The 14,199-nt window shown below is 37.8% G+C and overlaps 2 non-coding genes and 1 pseudogene across 2 annotated transcripts; all 3 read right to left on the bottom strand.

The window, feature by feature from the left end:
• Positions 1 to 4,722: 4,722 nt before the first annotated feature.
• Positions 4,723 to 4,886, bottom strand: LOC149772082 (U1 spliceosomal RNA). The gene has a single exon (XR_016417957.1). It is a non-coding gene; the product is annotated as a U1 spliceosomal RNA (small nuclear RNA).
• A 1,838-nt stretch (positions 4,887 to 6,724) lies between these two features.
• Positions 6,725 to 6,859, bottom strand: LOC149772081 (U1 spliceosomal RNA; annotated as a pseudogene).
• A 7,061-nt stretch (positions 6,860 to 13,920) lies between these two features.
• LOC149772080 (U1 spliceosomal RNA) lies at positions 13,921 to 14,085 on the bottom strand. The gene has a single exon (XR_016417987.1). It is a non-coding gene; the product is annotated as a U1 spliceosomal RNA (small nuclear RNA).
• Between the last annotated feature and the right edge of the window lie 114 nt (positions 14,086 to 14,199).

Here is a 14,199-nt window from a genome sequence, read left to right as displayed (position 1 = left end):
TCCACATGTTTGATCCATGTGTATTATTTTGGACATGACATTTCCAAGTCGATTAGCAATAACTTTGGATAGAATTTTATAGTCTAAATTTAATAGGGAGATAGGTCTCCAATTTTTCATATTATTTGAATTTTCAGGATCCTTACATAATAACGTAATATAAGATAGTTTTTGTGAATCAGACAAAGTGTTTGATTCAAAGATCAAATTATATAAACGGACTAATGTGTCGCCTAAACATTCAAAAAACGTGACATAAAACTCTTTTGTGAGACCATCGGGTCCAGGTGATTTATTTGGCTCCATCATATTTAAAGATTTCCAAATTTCTACTTTAGTAATTGGTCCGGTAAGGAATTGGTTATCTTCAGCCTTTAACTGAGGTAACCCAGTTAGAAATTCTTTAAATAATTCTTCATCAATCAATTCGGTGGTAAAAAGATTTGAATAAAACTTTTTAAAACAGTTTAAGATATCAACACTTGAGTTATGAGTCACATTATTATACTCAATTTCAGTGATAGTTTTCTGGGAACCCTTTTTATTTTCTAATTGAAAAAAGAATTGGCTCGGTCTTTCGTTATTATCTAAAATTTTCGCTTTGCTCCTAATGACTGATCCTATATATTTTTCATTTTGTAATTCCTTGATAGACATTCGGAGTTCTTGTATTTGAAAGAGAAGTTCTTCATTATTGGTTAAATCATATTTCTGTCTTAGATATTGGTAGTCTTTCTTCAATGATTTAATTGCAGAGTTTTTAATTTTCGAAAGTTGTTTGGAATATCGAATGATTTCTTCTTTAAGTTTGAGTTTTAGCTCATCCCAATATTCTAGGGTGATGTTATGATATCTTAGTTCTCTCTTAATTAGGTCCGTAATGAGAGTTTTTAATGTGTTATGGTTTAAGTGCGAGTTATTGCATTTCCAGTAACCGGTACCATATGATATTGATGAGTTACATGCTATACTTAAAGTTACTGCATCGTGGTCGGACTGAGCGAAGTTAACGATTGTCGAATTAATGATGAAATTTGCTATGTTTTTAGAAACATACAGTCGATCAAGTCTGCTTGCTAACAGTGGTAATGAGGGGTCTAGTGTGTTTCGATACCATGTGTACAATTTTGCCGAGGGGTTCAGTTTGCGAAATGTGTCAATTAGTTTAAAGTTGGATATAAGCGATTTCAATGTTTGGACGGACTTTTCGCTGTAATTGGTTAGATTACCTACTCGGTCAAGGTTGGAGTTAGTGACACAATTGAAATCTCCAGCAAGAATGAGATTATGTTGTCCCGTTAAATATGTGAACAATGAAGTAAAAAATTCACTTTTCTCCGAATCAGGGATGGGGGCATATATATTTATGGCACGATATGGTATATCATTAAATTGAAAGTCAGCACATATTATTCTACCGTCAAAATCCGTTTCATATTTTAAAAAACGTATGTTAGGATTAAAATTAATGATAGCAACTCCAGATGAAAGATTCGAGCCAAAACTCCATATGGCATAATAACATTGCAATTTATCTTGAATTTTTGAAGTAAGGGTTCTTTTCTCCACGTGGGTTTCTTGTAGGAATACAAGGTCGATGTGATGCGAAGATACCAAGTTTCTAATCTCGTATAGTTTTTGATCCGTGTTGGTTCGAAGGCCATTGACATTTAATGTAAGGATATTAATTTTACTCATGGGTTGCTTGTTATTGGTATGGCATGTCCAGAATAGGTTCAAAATCGTTAATGTATATGGGACTCTAGGTGTATCAAGTGAATCAATCTGAACTCGAGACGGGTAGAGTCCGTTGTATAAGGTAATACTATTGGAAACCAGAAATGACTTGCTGAACGATAACATAATAAGGGAGGATATGTAATTAAGGGATAAAATATGGTTGAAGAAAATAGATAAAAATCTACAAATGTTGTATGTGCTATGAAATAGATAAGGATGATATGAAGGATATTGTACATTTGAAGAGAATGAAAAATTAGGATTAAGTAAAAGAACAAACCTGTAATAGAACGTATAACCAGGGAAAGTCCTGAAATATTTAGTCCGTTATGCTTATTCATTGTCCATTTTACTGTCCTTGTATATGCCCGGTCCATTTGATTATATTCATTGTCCGTGAGCGTTCCGATTTCTTTATTACACAGTTACTGTAGTGTAATCCAAATTAAGAATTTTGCACATCCATACTTGAATCCTCCTCAAGACGAGACTTTTTTGATCTTTTAGACGTGACTACCTGCCACGTGCACGAATCTAGGTCAAACAATTCTCTTTTTTCTTGTGGTCTGGGTTGATTCGAGTCATCATCATCATTGTCATCCGGTACTGTTGCTTTTTCTTGTGTTTGGGTCGCTACTTCCTCTTCCGCCCCGTGGGAGGCGTCCAAGGGGGTGGGGGTGGTGGGGTGATCAATTGGTTTGCTGTTTGTCGACGCAGGGGCTGCTGGTGTTAAAGGTTCGTGTGTCGTTGCTTGGGTTGATGTGCTTGGTGCAGGTGGTTGTTGGGCAACGTGTCCTTTATTATTCACTGCTGAAGCATAGCTAGCACCTTTCTCTGGGCAGTCTTTTCGGAGGTGCCCCGACTGACGACATCTCAGGCAAAGTGGGGGGCGGCCCTTCATTGTTATAAGCATACCACACATGCCAAGCGACACGATGTGGGGAATATTCCTGCAATCGAATTCTGTGGTCCGGAGTTTCACTATCCTTGTACCGTTTTCAATCATTGTGTCCTTGTTTATAATTGTCTTGTTTCTGCTTATGTCAAGGATCTCCCCATAATCCTTTAGAACTTCCTTGATAACAATATCATTGACAAACAGGGGCAGCCAGTGTATTCTGAGGTCAATTATTAGGTTAGCAATATATTTAATGCCGTCACCGGTCACGCCTTTTGCCTTCTCTTGGGACTTGAGCACAGCATTCCATGGGGCATTTTCCCCTTCTCTATATAAACCTTCAATGTCAGAAATAGTAACACCCGCAGCTTCAAGTTTGCGAAGCGCTTCCTCCCGAGAAATTCGTCCTTCCACTCGTAGTGTACGAAGATACACATCCGAATTCACATACCCTGAGATGTTGATTTCAACACGGCGATACATATTCCAAAGCGGTAAACTTTGAACTTTTACTTCAAAAGAATTCTTTGATCTACTTTGTCTTGGCCGGATATCCTGGGGAAACCGCCTAGCTGATCACGGTACTCCCTGGTCCAGGTAAGTATGATTTCTTGACGTTTACTGACGTTTATCAACTGACATTTGTGTCTGGAGTAGGAAGTGTGCCTCTAAGTAATGAAAATAAATTAAAACAATTCAGGGCCATGGTACTGCTGATGTCTTAGTATTCCGAATAACTTTATAGCTTATGTTTCAACATTACAAAAGTAACTGAAATGTCTTCAAATAGTCCTTTATTTGCAATTTCAGTTTCTTTTGCGGTGGATATATGCTATATAGGTTTGCTCGGACGGCAGGGGATAGTTTCGTATATTGGCCCCTGGCAAATTTCTTAACTTGAGGCAACGGTGCGTATTTTTCAGCTATTATGGTTTTTTAATTAAATATATGGATACATTTTTCAATTCCGCGTTTCGGGCTTGTCTTGTTCTTGAAACTGATATCAGCCATTGACCTCCCATAGTTACTTCACAGCAAGTTGACAGTGAAATAGCAATAGTCGTCTAGCAAGAACTATGGTCAATCACATCCAGCTGTTTAGTACACAATGCTTTCCCGAACTGTTACGTAGGGAAAGGGATTGTGTTTGCACTGGCAAGATCGCTTGGTGTCATAAATGAAAAATGCAGGTATAAATTTGAGGTTGCAGTGCATCAACCTCTTTTGCTATGAACCACTGCAAATCGACTTGTCAGGTCAAAGGAATACTACTATTTGTTTCCTCTGTTTTATTAAATTTGAAATCTTTGTGCCACTGATTGGCCAGCTACGCTTCGCCGTACTCCGAGTCTAGAAGCTTTGGATTGTTGAAAGTGCTGCTGATACAGAAGTAACTGGTGATGCAGATGATCTCTACAATGAGACTTATGATGAAGCTGTCACTGCTTTTGATAAGGACAACAAGCTTGCTGTATTAATGAAGTTGTTCCTGTTATTTGAAGATATTGTTTCTCTCTCTCTCTCTCTCTCTCTCTCTCTCTCTCTCTCTCTCTCTCTCTACTGCAGAGAAGTTCTGTGAAAATAAAACTTGATTTTCGTCGAATCCAGTAAGCATGTTTCCATTTATTTCTCTTTCTTTCTTTCTTTCTCTCACAAATATGCTGGATCGCTGTTACTCAAAGATATTTCACACGTTCGTTGTGAGATGGCTCTTTGAAAGTTGTTTGTTGTAGGGTTTAATGCCATTTTTCAGCACAAGATAGGCTATGCATGGCAGGCAATATAAATGGTGGAGGAAGAACCCGGGAGAAGAAAAATGAACGGAAAGAACTCCCGACCCATGATAACATACTGGCAAGCTTTCTCTGATAACCACATGGGCCAAATCCGAAACTCAAACACACGCAGACAGGTGAGATGGCCGCGATCCGTAATGGTGGGCTATTTAGACCACCCGGGGTACCCACCCCTTGAAAGAGCAGTGTAAGAAATAATAACATTATCGATTGGCACGTGCTAATCAGAGACATCCAGACTAATTTTGTCATAAGCTTGAGATTATTGGTTATTTTTAATTGAATTATCAGGGGTTAGCGCGAACGCAGACCCCCACACTAATAAATAACGACCCCGAGTCACCCACATTTGGGGTGATCGCAGGTTTCAGCCCAACCGAAGTGCAATGGAAAGGCCTCATCCTGCGGAAACCGCCTAGCTGATCACGGTACTCCCTGGTCCAGGTAAGTATGATTTCTTGACGTTTACTGACGTTTATCAACTGACATTTGTGTCTGGAGTAGGAAGTGTGCCTCTAAGTAATGAAAATAAATTAAAACGATTCAGGGCCATGGTACTGCTGATGTCTTAGTATTCCGAATAACTTTATAGCTTATGTTTCAACATTACAAAAGTAATTGAAATGTCTTCAAATAGTCCTTTATTTGCAATTTCAGTTTCTTTTACGGTGGATATATGCTATATAGGTTTGCTCGGACGGCAGGGGATAGTTTCGTATATTGGCCCCTGGCAAATTTCTTAACTTGAGGCAACGGTGCGTATTTTTCAGCTATTATGTTTTTTTAATTAAATATATGGATACATTTTTCAATTCCGCGTTTCGGGCTTGTCTTGTTCTTGAAACTGATATCAGCCATTGACCTCCCATAGTTACTTCACAGCAAGTTGACAGTGAAATAGCAATAGTCGTCTAGCAAGAACTATGGTCAATCACATCCAGCTGTTTAGTACACAATGCTTTCCCGAACTGTTACGTAGGGAAAGGGATTGTGTTTGCACTGGCAAGATCGCTTGGTGTCATAAATGAAAAATGCAGGTATAAATTTGAGGTTGCAGTGCATCAACCTCTTTTGCTATGAACCACTGCAAATCGACTTGTCAGGTCAAAGGAATACTACTATTTGTTTCCTCTGTTTTATTAAATTTGAAATCTTTGTGCCACTGATTGGCCAGCTACGCTTCGCCGTACTCCGAGTCTAGAAGCTTTGGATTGTTGAAAGTGCTGCTGATACAGAAGTAACTGGTGATGCAGATGATCTCTACAATGAGACTTATGATGAAGCTGTCACTGCTTTTGATAAGGACAACAAGCTTGCTGTATTAACGAAGTTGTTCCTGTTATTTGAAGATATTGTTTCTCTCTCTCTCTCTCTCTCTCTCTCTCTCTCTACTGCAGAGAAGTTCTGTGAAAATAAAACTTGATTTTCGTCGAATCCAGTAAGCATGTTTCCATTTATTTCTCTTTCTTTCTTTCTTTCTCTCACAAATATGCTGGATCGCTGTTACTCAAAGATATTTCACACGTTCGAGTCTAGAAGCTTTGGATTGTTGAAAGTGCTGCTGATACAGAAGTAACTGGTGATGCAGATGATCTCTACAATGAGACTTATGATGAAGCTGTCACTGCTTTTGATAAGGACAACAAGCTTGCTGTATTAACGAAGTTGTTCCTGTTATTTGAAGATATTGTTTCTCTCTCTCTCTCTCTCTCTCTCTCTCTCTCTCTCTCTCTCTCTCTCTCTCTCTCTCTCTCTGTCTCTCTCTCTACTGCAGAGAAGTTCTGTAAATAAAACTTGATTTTCGTCGAATCCAGTAAGCATGTTTCCATTTATTTCTCTTTCTTTCTTTCTTTCTCTCACAAATATGCTGGATCGCTGTTACTCAAAGATATTTCACACGTTCGTTGTGAGATGGCTCTTTGAAAGTTGTTTGTTGTAGGGTTTAATGCCATTTTTCAGCACAAGATAGGCTATGCATGGCAGGCAATATAAATGGTGGAGGAAGAACCCGGGAGAAGAAAACTGAACGGAAAGAACTCCCGACCCATGATAACATACTGGCAAGCTTTCTCTGATAACCACATGGGCCAAATCCGAAACTCAAACACACGCAGACAGGTGAGATGGCCGCGATCCGTAATGGTGGGCTATTTAGACCACCCGGGGTACCCACCCCTTGAAAGAGCAGTGTAAGAAATAATAATATTATCGATTGGCACGTGCTAATCAGAGACATCCAGACTAATTTTGTCATAAGCTTGAGATTATTGGTTATTTTTAATTGAATTATCAGGGCTGAGCGCGAACGCAGACCCCCACACTAATAAATAACGACCCCGAGTCACCCACATTTGGGGTGATCGCAGGTTTCAGCCCAACCGAAGTGCAATGGAAAGGCCTCATCCTGGGGAAACCTTTTTAATTTTTCATAAAATCTTTATTCAATATTTACATGTTAAAATGTACAAGCGAAAACGACACTCCCATCTTCACCCCATACACGCCTTAGCACACAAACTCATAAATACACGTAGATGTGCACACTCACTGTCCATCCATGCTCTTGTATACACACAAATGTACATATATTGTAAAGCGCATAGCTCACAAGCGACAAAGTTATGCATAATATTATTGTATGCAATTTCTATTGTAAATTTGTAACTTCTAGTTTGCGAAACGTATAATAATCTCATACAGAAGTTTAAATATTGCAAATTATAAAATTCTAATATTAGAGAAACTGTATTCTTAAAAATGCAAAGTGTATTTAAGGTGATGCAAGTACTATACCTCATGTAAATTTGATAGACCAGTGAAGTGCTGTAAAAGTTCGTGCAATAAAACAGAGAATGTTAGCACGTGCTGCTTGAGATATTCTTAAATTAACGTGTAGGCCGGCAGACGTGGATTAAAACATGGTGACTGTGTAGTGAGAGCTAAGGAGAAATCGTAAAATTATATATAATTGGATTTATCCAAAAGGGAAGGAATGTAGTATTATTCTAGACTTATGTCTATTACTAATTCAAAATTGAAGAGAGAACAGAATAATCCAGCTAAACACCATTTATCTATAAAATGAACCAAGTTAAGCCTGGAAAAGTCAGTTCTGATTCTGCATTTTAATCGGGAGAGAAAGAAGGATAACAAGGTGTTACTGGTTACCACTTCTTTATAATAATATGCTCGTATACGTTTAATCCATATAGCATATTTATATTCAGCGCATAATAAAAGGCACAAGTCCTCGAATTCAGGTTCCGGGAACGAGGCCCCATTCGGGATAAGATCGAATTTAAGGAAAGTATAAAAGGTATTGAAGGAGTTTCTGGAAAGTTTTTTTAACCATTTGATAATGAGCTGTTGTAAGGGGAGTATTAATTTGCATTCAAAAAATAAATGACCAGTCGTTTCAATGTCACCGCAAAAAGCGCATAACTTAGATTTGGAAATCTTCTTTAAGAACATGTTGTAGTTAATGGGCAAAATATCATGTATTGTTTTAAAACACACATCTCTAGTGATGGGGTCTAAAAATGTATTATGCAAATTTTTCCAAATGTTGCCGAAATTTAAATCGTATAATTTGGTTATTTTAGGTTCAAGAACATAGCTTTGTAATTGTCGTTGGTAGAAATATTTTGTGGGGACTAGACCAAATTTGAGACTAGGATTATTTTCATGAAATGTTTTGAAAATGGTCATGCACTTTTGATAGAATTTAGGAACATATAGCGTATGAGTAAATTTATTAAGCGCCAAATTAGGGTTGAAAGACCTTAGTTGTAAACCGATCCAATACCTTGCAAAATCTTTCCATTTGGCTGAATATTCATCGTCGAGTAATTTTTGTATATGCTGTATACGTATTGCTTGGATTTTACATTTCAAATGGGTGATGTTTAAACCTCCGTCGTAAAGGGGATTGATGCATACAGCTCTAGCGAGAGGTTCGAATTCAGAATTCCACAAAAATGTGAAGATATTCCTATTTATTAAAATTTCATAATGTTTAGGTAGATCAGTCACGGTTGCAGTATACCAAATTTTGCTATAAGCTAAAAGGTTAATAACATGGGACTCAGAAATGAGAGGTAAATTTCTACGTTTCCATAGTAATAGTGTATTCGTAAGTTTAGTAACATTTTTGTTCCAGTGATCATCATGACTTAAATCGTTGCCAAAATGAAACCCTACAATTTTTTGTTTGTCGATCCAGGAAATGCCAAAGGGGTGATCACTGCGGTTCCGCCATTTACCCATGAACATACCGTTTGATTTGCTATAATTTACCTTAGCACCGGAAGCGCGATCGTACATGCGAGACCAAAATAAATACCGTTCGATCGATTTGTCCGTGCAACAGAAGCCTGTACTATCGTCCGCGAAAAGGGAGATCTTACAGGCTTCTCTTGCACCTGGCACCTTAACACCTATAATTTCTGGGTCGTTTCGAATTTTGATTGCAAAAGGCTCGTACACTATTACATATAAAAGGGGGGAAAGACTGCAACCTTGACGGACTCTTCTTGAGATTAAAAAGGGGTCCGAAATAAAATTATTGACTATAACTGATGAACTAATATCAGTGTAGAAAATTGAAATCCATTTAATAAAGTCAGGATCAAACCCGAAAGATTCTAATGTTTTTAACATAAATTGATAATTTACCCTATCAAATGCCTTTTCTTGATCTAAGGAAATAAATGCACATGATAATTCTTTTTGTTCGATGTAGTCACAGATGTTTCGTATAAGGTGACCATTATCAAAAATAGATCGACCTTTAACTCCACATGTTTGATCCATGTGTATTATTTTGGACATGACATTTCCAAGTCGATTAGCAATAACTTTGGATAGAATTTTATAGTCTAAATTTAATAGGGAGATAGGTCTCCAATTTTTCATATTATTTGAATTTTCAGGATCCTTACATAATAACGTAATATAAGATAGTTTTTGTGAATCAGACAAAGTGTTTGATTCAAAGATCAAATTATATAAACGGACTAATGTGTCGCCTAAACATTCAAAAAACGTGACATAAAACTCTTTTGTGAGACCATCGGGTCCAGGTGATTTATTTGGCTCCATCATATTTAAAGATTTCCAAATTTCTACTTTAGTAATTGGTCCGGTAAGGAATTGGTTATCTTCAGCCTTTAACTGAGGTAACCCAGTTAGAAATTCTTTAAATAATTCTTCATCAATCAATTCGGTGGTAAAAAGATTTGAATAAAACTTTTTAAAACAGTTTAAGATATCAACACTTGAGTTATGAGTCACATTATTATACTCAATTTCAGTGATAGTTTTCTGGGAACCCTTTTTATTTTCTAATTGAAAAAAGAATTGGCTCGGTCTTTCGTTATTATCTAAAATTTTCGCTTTGCTCCTAATGACTGATCCTATATATTTTTCATTTTGTAATTCCTTGATAGACATTCGGAGTTCTTGTATTTGAAAGAGAAGTTCTTCATTATTGGTTAAATCATATTTCTGTCTTAGATATTGGTAGTCTTTCTTCAATGATTTAATTGCAGAGTTTTTAATTTTCGAAAGTTGTTTGGAATATCGAATGATTTCTTCTTTAAGTTTGAGTTTTAGCTCATCCCAATATTCTAGGGTGATGTTATGATATCTTAGTTCTCTCTTAATTAGGTCCGTAATGAGAGTTTTTAATGTGTTATGGTTTAAGTGCGAGTTATTGCATTTCCAGTAACCGGTACCATATGATATTGATGAGTTACATGCTATACTTAAAGTTACTGCATCGTGGTCGGACTGAGCGAAGTTAACGATTGTCGAATTAATGATGAAATTTGCTATGTTTTTAGAAACATACAGTCGATCAAGTCTGCTTGCTAACAGTGGTAATGAGGGGTCTAGTGTGTTTCGATACCATGTGTACAATTTTGCCGAGGGGTTCAGTTTGCGAAATGTGTCAATTAGTTTAAAGTTGGATATAAGCGATTTCAATGTTTGGACGGACTTTTCGCTGTAATTGGTTAGATTACCTACTCGGTCAAGGTTGGAGTTAGTGACACAATTGAAATCTCCAGCAAGAATGAGATTATGTTGTCCCGTTAAATATGTGAACAATGAAGTAAAAAATTAACTTTTCTCCGAATCAGGGATGGGGGCATATATATTTATGGCACGATATGGTATATCATTAAATTGAAAGTCAGCACATATTATTCTACCGTCAAAATCCGTTTCATATTTTAAAAAACGTATGTTAGGATTAAAATTAATGATAGCAACTCCAGATGAAAGATTCGAGCCAAAACTCCATATGGCATAATAACATTGCAATTTATCTTGAATTTTTGAAGTAAGGGTTCTTTTCTCCACGTGGGTTTCTTGTAGGAATACAAGGTCGATGTGATGCGAAGATACCAAGTTTCTAATCTCGTATAGTTTTTGATCCGTGTTGGTTCGAAGGCCATTGACATTTAATGTAAGGATATTAATTTTACTCATGGGTTGCTTGTTATTGGTATGGCATGTCCAGAATAGGTTCAAAATCGTTAATGTATATGGGACTCTAGGTGTATCAAGTGAATCAATCTGAACTCGAGACGGGTAGAGTCCGTTGTATAAGGTAATACTATTGGAAACCAGAAATGACTTGCTGAACGATAACATAATAAAGGAGGATATATAATTAAGGGATAAAATATGGTTGAAGAAAATAGATAAAAATCTACAAATGTTGTATGTGCTATGAAATAGATAAGGATGATATGAAGGATATTGTACATTTGAAGAGAATGAAAAATTAGGATTAAGTAAAAGAACAAACCTGTAATAGAACGTATAACCAGGGAAAGTCCTGAAATATTTAGTCCGTTATGCTTATTCATTGTCCATTTTACTGTCCTTGTATATGCCCGGTCCATTTGATTATATTCATTGTCCGTGAGCGTTCCGATTTCTTTATTACACAGTTACTGTAGTGTAATCCAAATTAAGAATTTTGCACATCCATACTTGAATCCTCCTCAAGACGAGACTTTTTTGATCTTTTAGACGTGACTACCTGCCACGTGCACGAATCTAGGTCAAACAATTCTCTTTTTTCTTGTGGTCTGGGTTGATTCGAGTCATCATCATCATTGTCATCCGGTACTGTTGCTTTTTCTTGTGTTTGGGTCGCTACTTCCTCTTCCGCCCCGTGGGAGGCGTCCAAGGGGGTGGGGGTGGTGGGGTGATCAATTGGTTTGCTGTTTGTCGACGCAGGGGCTGCTGGTGTTAAAGGTTCGTGTGTCGTTGCTTGGGTTGATGTGCTTGGTGCAGGTGGTTGTTGGGCAACGTGTCCTTTATTATTCACTGCTGAAGCATAGCTAGCACCTTTCTCTGGGCAGTCTTTTCGGAGGTGCCCCGACTGACGACATCTCAGGCAAAGTGGGGGGCGGCCCTTCATTGTTATAAGCATACCACACATGCCAAGCGACACGATGTGGGGAATATTCCTGCAATCGAATTCTGTGGTCCGGAGTTTCACTATCCTTGTACCGTTTTCAATCATTGTGTCCTTGTTTATAATTGTCTTGTTTCTGCTTATGTCAAGGATCTCCCCATAATCCTTTAGAACTTCCTTGATAACAATATCATTGACAAACAGGGGCAGCCAGTGTATTCTGAGGTCAATTATTAGGTTAGCAATATATTTAATGCCGTCACCGGTCACGCCTTTTGCCTTCTCTTGGGACTTGAGCACAGCATTCCATGGGGCATTTTCCCCTTCTCTATATAAACCTTCAATGTCAGAAATAGTAACACCCGCAGCTTCAAGTTTGCGAAGCGCTTCCTCCCGAGAAATTCGTCCTTCCACTCGTAGTGTACGAAGATACACATCCGAATTCACATACCTTCAGATGTTGATTTCAACACGGCGATACATATTCCAAAGCGGTAAACTTTGAACTTTCACTTCAAAAGAATTCTTTGATCTACTTTGTCTTGGCCGGATATCCTGGGACCGCCTAGCTGATCACGGTACTCCCTGGTCCAGGTAAGTATCATTTCTTGACGTTTACTGACGTTTATCAACTGACATTTGTGTCTGGAGTAGGAAGTGTGCCTCTAAGTAATGAAAATAAATTAAAACGATTCAGGGCCATGGTACTGCTGATGTCTTAGTATTCCGAATAACTTTATAGCTTATGTTTCAACATTACAAAAGTAACTGAAATGTCTTCAAATAGTCCTTTATTTGCAATTTCAGTTTCTTTTACGGTGGATATATGCTATATAGGTTTGCTCGGACGGCAGGGGATAGTTTCGTATATTGGCCCCTGGCAAATTTCTTAACTTGAGGCAACGGTGCGTATTTTTCAGCTATTATGGTTTTTTAATTAAATATATGGATACATTTTTCAATTCCGCGTTTCGGGCTTGTCTTGTTCTTGAAACTGATATCAGCCATTGACCTCCCATAGTTACTTCACAGCAAGTTGACAGTGAAATAGCAATAGTCGTCTAGCAAGAACTATGGTCAATCACATCCATCTGTTTAGTACACAATGCTTTCCCGAACTGTTACGTAGGGAAAGGGATTGTGTTTGAACTGGCAAGATCGCTTGGTGTCATAAATGAAAAATGCAGGTATAAATTTGAGGTTGCAGTGCATCAACCTCTTTTGCTATGAACCACTGCAAATCGACTTGTCAGGTCAAAGGAATACTACTATTTGTTTCCTCTGTTTTATTAAATTTGAAATCTTTGTGCCACTGATTGGCCAGCTACGCTTCGCCGTACTCCGAGTCTAGAAGCTTTGGATTGTTGAAAGTGCTGCTGATACAGAAGTAACTGGTGATGCAGATGATCTCTACAATGAGACTTATGATGAAGCTGTCACTGCTTTTGATAAGGACAACAAGCTTGCTGTATTAACGAAGTTGTTCCTGTTATTTGAAGATATTGTTTCTCTCTCTCTCTCTCTCTCTCTACTGCAGAGAAGTTCTGTGAAAATAAAACTTGATTTTCGTCGAATCCAGTAAGCATGTTTCCATTTATTTCTCTTTCTTTCTTTCTTTCTCTCACAAATATGCTGGATCGCTGTTACTCAAAGATATTTCACACGTTCGTTGTGAGATGGCTCTTTGAAAGTTGTTTGTTGTAGGGTTTAATGCCATTTTTCAGCACAAGATAGGCTATGCATGGCAGGCAATATAAATGGTGGAGGAAGAACCCGGGAGAAGAAAAATGAACGGAAAGAACTCCCGACCCATGATAACATACTGGCAAGCTTTCTCTGATAACCACATGGGCCAAATCCGAAACTCAAACACACGCAGACAGGTGAGATGGCCGCGATCCGTAATGGTGGGCTATTTAGACCACCCGGGGTACCCACCCCTTGAAAGAGCAGTGTAAGAAATAATAACATTATCGATTGGCACGTGCTAATCAGAGACATCCAGACTAATTTTGTCATAAGCTTGAGATTATTGTTATTTTTAATTGAATTATCAGGGGTTAGCGCGAACGCAGACCCCCACACTAATAAATAACGACCCCGAGTCACCCACATTTGGGCTGATCGCAGGTTTCAGCCCAACCGAAGTGCAATGGAAAGGCCTCATCCTGGGGAAACCTTTTTTTATTTTTCATAAAATCTTCATTCAATATTTACATGTTAAAATGTCCTATATAGCATATATCCACCGTAAAAGAAACTAAAATTGCAAATAAATGACTATTTGAAGTGGTTCATAGCAAAAGAGGTTGATGCACTGCAACCTCAAATTT

This window comes from Sinohyriopsis cumingii, unplaced genomic scaffold (assembly GCF_028554795.1).
Source record: "Sinohyriopsis cumingii isolate HCF-2022 unplaced genomic scaffold, ASM2855479v2 utg001517l, whole genome shotgun sequence".
In the NCBI taxonomy this organism is placed as follows: Eukaryota; Metazoa; Mollusca; class Bivalvia; order Unionida; family Unionidae; genus Sinohyriopsis; species Sinohyriopsis cumingii.
Note: the sequence above shows the minus strand (reverse complement) of the source record. Positions and strands in the feature narration are given on the sequence as shown.